Source organism: Sinocyclocheilus anshuiensis, unplaced genomic scaffold (assembly GCF_001515605.1).
Source record: "Sinocyclocheilus anshuiensis isolate Anshui unplaced genomic scaffold, SAMN03320099.WGS_v1.1 scaffold364, whole genome shotgun sequence".
NCBI lineage: Eukaryota > Metazoa > Chordata > Actinopteri > Cypriniformes > Cyprinidae > Sinocyclocheilus > Sinocyclocheilus anshuiensis.
The window spans coordinates 1,174,018-1,180,378 of NW_015555735.1; the positions used below are offsets into that span (position 1 = coordinate 1,174,018).

The window sequence follows — 6,361 nt, forward strand, 5'->3', positions numbered from 1 at the left end:
TCACACACACACACACAGCCATTCAAAATAATTTTTAATGTTTTTTAAAGAAGTTTCTAATTCTAATTCTCATTGTAATATGCTGATTTATATTTAATGTTGGAAATAGTTGTGCTGCTTAATATTTTTTGGACGTGATACTTTTTTCAGGATTATTTGATAAATAAAAAATAAATAGAAAATTGTGTTACAATATATACTACTATTCAAAAGTTAGAATTTTTTTTTTTAATCAAATTTTTTTCTTTCTTTTTTTTTTTTAAGAAATGAATACTTTTATTCAGCAAGGGTGTGTTTTGAATAAATGCTGTTCTTTTTAACTATTTATTCATCAAAGATAAAAGCATCACAGGTTCCAAAAAAATATTAAGCAGCACAACACTGATAATAAATCAGCATATTAGAATGATTTCTAAAGGATCATGTGACACTGAAGACTGGAGTAATGGCTGATGAAAATTCAGCGCTGCGTCACAGAAATAAATTATATTTAAAAGTATATTAAAATAGGAAACCAACATTAGAAATTGCAATAATATTTCACAATAGTACAGTTTTTTTCTGTAATTTTGATCAAATAAATACAGCCTTGATGAGCACAAGAGACGCAAAAAACACAAAAAATCTTACTGATCCCAAACTTTTGAACAGCAGTGTATATTTAAAAAAAAATGCATTTAAAACGTTTATAATGCTTTTCATTTGATAAATAATTTATAAATTATTTTATATAATTTATGAAAGTTATGCTTTTGACTATTTTGACCATGGTAAATGCAGTATGTGATGACTGTCATACTACTAAACAGCCATCAACACACACATTTGAACCATGAACACTGTTCAGAGTAACTATCAAACGATTCTCAGTGACTGACGACAATATCAGCATTTACCCAAAACAACGAGGAAGCACAAAACAGTAGAATTACTGTGAATAATCTAAATAACCATGCACTGATCTAATTAATTAAAATAAAGAGAAACCAAATAATTACTATATGATCTTTGTTTACATATATGTCTAGTCACCCGTTCCTTTATAAGTACCAGCAACAAAAAAACCTACAGCAGACTTTCGCCAGTAGATGGCAGCCTTACCCTATTCAAATAGCTCTATTTATTTTACAGTAATCACATATATTTGGCCTAAACCACAAATATGTTTATCACACTCATTTTTGTTATCGCTGTGGAGATGACAGTGTAAACACATGACAAGATTATACACTGACACTGAGTGTGAATCACATGTACACATTTCAGTGAAGGATGTCAAGTATTGAATATTTCTAATGCAAGTCTCGTAAGGTACTGTTATAGTTTGAGGTGTAATGTATTATCGAGTTAATGCTGTACAATGTAAATGTTGTTGGTTGTTATGTGTGAATCCATAATGATCTGGTAACCTGGAGACCAGAATGTTCCTGGCCTGGGGACGACATGTTTACGCCGACAGTACACAGGTTGCCTGGAAACTGCTTGGCAGGGATTGAATTTAGGATGCTCCATAGGGGACAACCGGCCTCTGAACATCATGTTTGCAGAGAATCATGCCAGCATTAGAAAACTGTATCATAATTGTCTTGAAGAAACTAAGGAGATTACAGAAGAGATCAATAAAGGCTTTCTATTTGTAATGCGTCTTACCGCATTCAGAGGATAATTCTAAAACTAATCTGCTTTCGGGCTTCAAATACACACACATTTCGCTCTTATAAACACTCTTTTGTGTCTCACCTTGAAATCCTCATCAATCAAGAAGTCACAACCAATTAGGTCAAAGTAACCAAGTTTGCAGTCCAGCTTGCCTTTGACAGCTTGAAAGCACTGGATGATAATGTGTTGCATCCTTTTCTGCAGAATGACAAAACACTTGGTTAGGATGCAGTTTAATTATTGAAAACTCAAATGAAATGTCGTTCATCTGTTTTAGAGTTGATATTTGCCTGACAAAAATGTTATTATCTTTTGAGCTCCAAGATAAAATGCTGCCCTTCATTTAGCACATTCTTATTTTCCTATTCGGTTTCATCTTTCTAAATATATTTGATGAGCTTCCCTTTTAATATTTCATATACTCCCAAAACCATTGTTACCATGACAACAGTACAACTGCATCCTTTCAAGCAATTTGAATAAATCTACATGCAGTTATTACTTTATAAGATACATGTAGACATCCCTACTAAGTCAGATTAACAGAGATTATCAGTTCATTACTATTGATTTTAACTTATCATATAAACCTATAAAAATTATTTAAAACAGTTATCAAACTCACTGCAAAAGGACCCAGAGCCCAATCTTTAGGCAGACCCTTTGGCAGCATGTACGTCTCATTAATGTATGTATCGAAGTGATCCATGGACCAAACGGTCTCCTCTTTTAGCATGCTGTAGAGAGGATTTTTCTTCTGCATGTACTGAAACAAGAAATTGTAATATCTTACTGCCTGAATAAAAGCAATATATATATGCTTTTATATGAATGAATTTAATGTGAATATGTATCAGGAATTTTAATAAAAAAAAATATATAAAATATTATTATTTATTAATATATTAATTTAATATATAATACATATTATAATTATATATAAATTCTATCATTATTTTTTATTATTAATGAGTATTAATTTAAAACTAGTATTTTAAAATATTTATTTACTAATTGTTATGTTAATTTTGTGTATTCTTTAATACTGCTGATTTCAGTGAATTGCTTGCCAAGCCGTTCTAACATCCTCAAAATTAAAAGATAAATCTTTGTAGTTTTGTTTTGCTAGCATGACAGAAACTAGCCAATGACCGGATCACTGCCTCCCTGCAGAGCCGGAGATGCCTGTTAGCTTCCTCTGTGGCATAGCTACTGTATTTTGTAATGCTGACTGATTTGATTTCTAAATGAAAAGTTTAGAATATAGACATCGAGCTCTTTTAGATTGATGCCTATGGCATTGGCCATGGATTCGGCAGGATTATAGGACACTGAAGGCATGATTCACAGCATGATTACATATAATTAGAGCATGTGACCTTTTGAAATTATCAGCTTTACTCACTGTTGAACAATCCGAGCTTGTGGCAAATTGAAAGGTGACTTCCTGTTGGACTGCTGCTCTATTGTGTTCTGCAGTCGTTCTCTGAATGCGCTTATGTCTTCTGGTGTCCGCAGTAGAAAAATACCACGGCCTTGGTTAAGGCCTGTGGGCTTGCAGATCCACATGCTGGATTTATCATTGCATATTCCTGAAGACCACATCAATTTTGCATTCATTAGATGCAGTACTGTGTTTATTTCCAAAGTTAGGAATCTATATATATACTTTATATTTAATATACTTTAAAATAGAATTTATTCCTGTGGTGGTAAATCTGAATTTTCAGCAGTCAATACTCCAGTCTTCAGTGTCACATGATCCTTCAGAAATCGTTTAATATGATGATTTATTATCAATGCTGAAAACAGTTGTGCTTTTTTTCTTTAGGATTTTTCGATGAATAAAAAGTTAAAAAAGCATTTATCCAAAATAGAACTCTTTTGCAACAATATAAGTCTAAAAAAATCCATTTAACATATCCTGGCTGAAAAGGTAATTTATTTTAAAAAAGGACAAACATACTTATATTCAATTTCATACTTGTATAAAATAAATACTGAAAAAACAATGACAGATTCTACAAAAAATATTACAAATATTAACAATGTCACACTGAAGACTGGGGTAATGGCAGCTGCAAATTCAGCTTTGCCATCAACAGCAACAAATTATTTAAAATATAAAATGAATAAAATTTATTTTAAACTGTTTTCTTTTACAGTGTAAATTAAATAGTAAATTCTAAACCTTGGTAAGTATAAGAGACCACCAAAAGCATTAAAAAAAAAAAAAATCTTAAGGACCACAAAATGAAACAGTATTTCCTTATCAACTGTATCTATCCATATATTTAACCTGTAGTCATACCATTAAAGAAAGCCTCTCTTTCATCTTTCATATCCATACGAAAAGTGACAGGAAAAAAATCCTCCAGCCTCATCCTCCTGCAACATGTAAACAAATTTTGTATGTAGATGCAGCAATTAAATGAAAAAAAGGAGGAGAAGAATATTGCAGTGGCTACACATGTTACTCTGGTGAAGTTTTTCCATTTATAACCTGTTTCCACGTCCATAGTTGACCTTGCTGCTGACTCTGTCATAGTCCCGCAGGCTGTTCAGAAGGCCTATCTTAGTGGTCAGGACCTTATTATTGGGTATCTGGTAAATCAACTGGCCACCTGTATGAAAATAAACAGTAATAAATGGTAATATGTGAATGGTAATAAACTTTTTTCATGATTGCTGTGAACCTGACATGACATAAAAACAGATCACCTGCTCTGAAGCTGTAGTAGGCAGCAGGTGATTTAGTTTCACACCACTTCAGCTTGTAGTCCGTCCTGGTCTTGTCATATATGCGCTGCCAGCCTCGACTCTCACAATATGATGCAACTCTAAATATCAGATCAGACCAAGATATCTGTGTCATGTTTGAAAGACACTTAAAAAATGGTTTGATAAATTCTCAAGAAGTGGCAAATCTCCAAATCCCTTTTTATTTTGTAAAATTTAATTATTCATTAGAAGCCACTGATATATACTGATTATATAGTAGCAGGCCTCTCATGGACCTACTGCAGACTAAAGGCCAAAGAAAGACCAAGACAAACACCAAAACTGCAGTGTGTCCACAATTCATTAAGTCAAGTTGTATAATTTGTGCACATTATAACACATTACAAATCATTGTTAAAAATAAATATCAACATCCCAGCCCAAACACAAAAGGTGTTTTTTTTCCACTCACATGGAGGCCCCATTGCTTCCCCCAAAGTAGAAGAAGGGTCCAGGGCCCCTTGGATCTTCAGGCCGCTTGTCTCTGTCCCTCTCAACAAATGAGACTCACTGATCATGTACACACAAGAAATACAAAGTAAACTTCACTTTCTTAATGCATACAAATAATACATAGACTACTATATTTTACGTTATATATAGAGACAAAATTGGTTGAAAAATTGGTAATGATCCTTGTAAAAATCGTGAATGTTGTTACTTGTGTTGGCTGGGGCGGACTGAAGTTGCAGTAGTGGAAGATCACCGTCCTGATCCGAGACGGTGTTTAATTACTCTCACCTCCTCTTCCTGACCCATGAGTGCACGCCTGACTAGACTTGACTCTGTATCATGTTGTCTAGTTTGTTTGCTGGCACTCAGCCAATTTAGATTAAATAAATCACTCTACAATTACTGTGGCATTTTAGCTTTAAAACTGATCGATACTACCAATTCTACAATATATTCAAATTAATTTTATGTAAATGATTAAACAGAAGTATCATACATTTTTGTAAATTTTCTTAAACAAGATATTTTACAAAATAATAATAACACAATAATAATAATTACAAATATAATTATAATAATTTAATAACTAAAATAATTGTAAATATTAATTTCAAACAAAATAAATGTTACAAGCATAATTTATTTTAATAATAATAATATGATAGTTATTATTATTGTTGAGGTTTTGTATTTGTAATGATTGTAAACGTCAATTATAAGACCATATATTCTATTCCAAGTTCCAAGTTATAATGTTTTATGGCTGCACTCAGTAATCTTTCTTTTATTTAACAAGTTGAACATATAAAGAAACAAATAATACTTACAATATATTCAGTCCTATCCAAATAATATATATATATTATCAGCATCTTAATATAAACCGTTTTACCTCATTTTTGCCTCATGGGGGCAGCCATGTAGAGATCAGTCAAATACTACTCACTAATATCCCCTAATAAATGGACACCAATTTTCATTGCTTTGCCTTTCTCATTTTGTCATATCTGTATAGACTATTAAACTACAGTACAGAATCCATGATTGTCTACCCATCTACAACACAAACACGCTTACACACCACACCTGGCAGGGCTCCATCTGTATGTTTTACTCTGTGAGTGACCCGCCTTCTCCTCTGTGTCTCCTTGTTCTTCTCCTTCTCCATTTCAGCTTCGTTCACATGTTGTAGCACCATGACCTCGATCCCAGCACTCAGCGGACTGCCCTTCTCCTCCTCGTCTGATTGGCCCTGGTCGTCCATCGTCTGCTGTTAGTCTCCACGGACATGCTGTGTGTCCTGTCTCTGTCCAGAACCTGGCTCTTCTCCGTGCTTACGGGGCTCAACCCTGCTCTCACATGACATCACAGTCACTCCCCTCCAACCAGCCCAGGTCTACGGAGAAAAACAAACGGATTTTCCAGCAGCAGTGCCCGACTGACCTCTGTAAAGCCAGTGATCCAGAAA

At 33.5% G+C, this 6,361-nt stretch overlaps 1 pseudogene; it reads right to left on the minus strand.

Moving 5' to 3' along the window:
* LOC107673060 (protein polyglycylase TTLL10-like) overlaps nt 1-6,157 on the minus strand; it is a 10,242-nt pseudogene extending 4,085 nt beyond the window's left edge.
* Nucleotides 6,158-6,361: the final 204 nt, after the last annotated feature.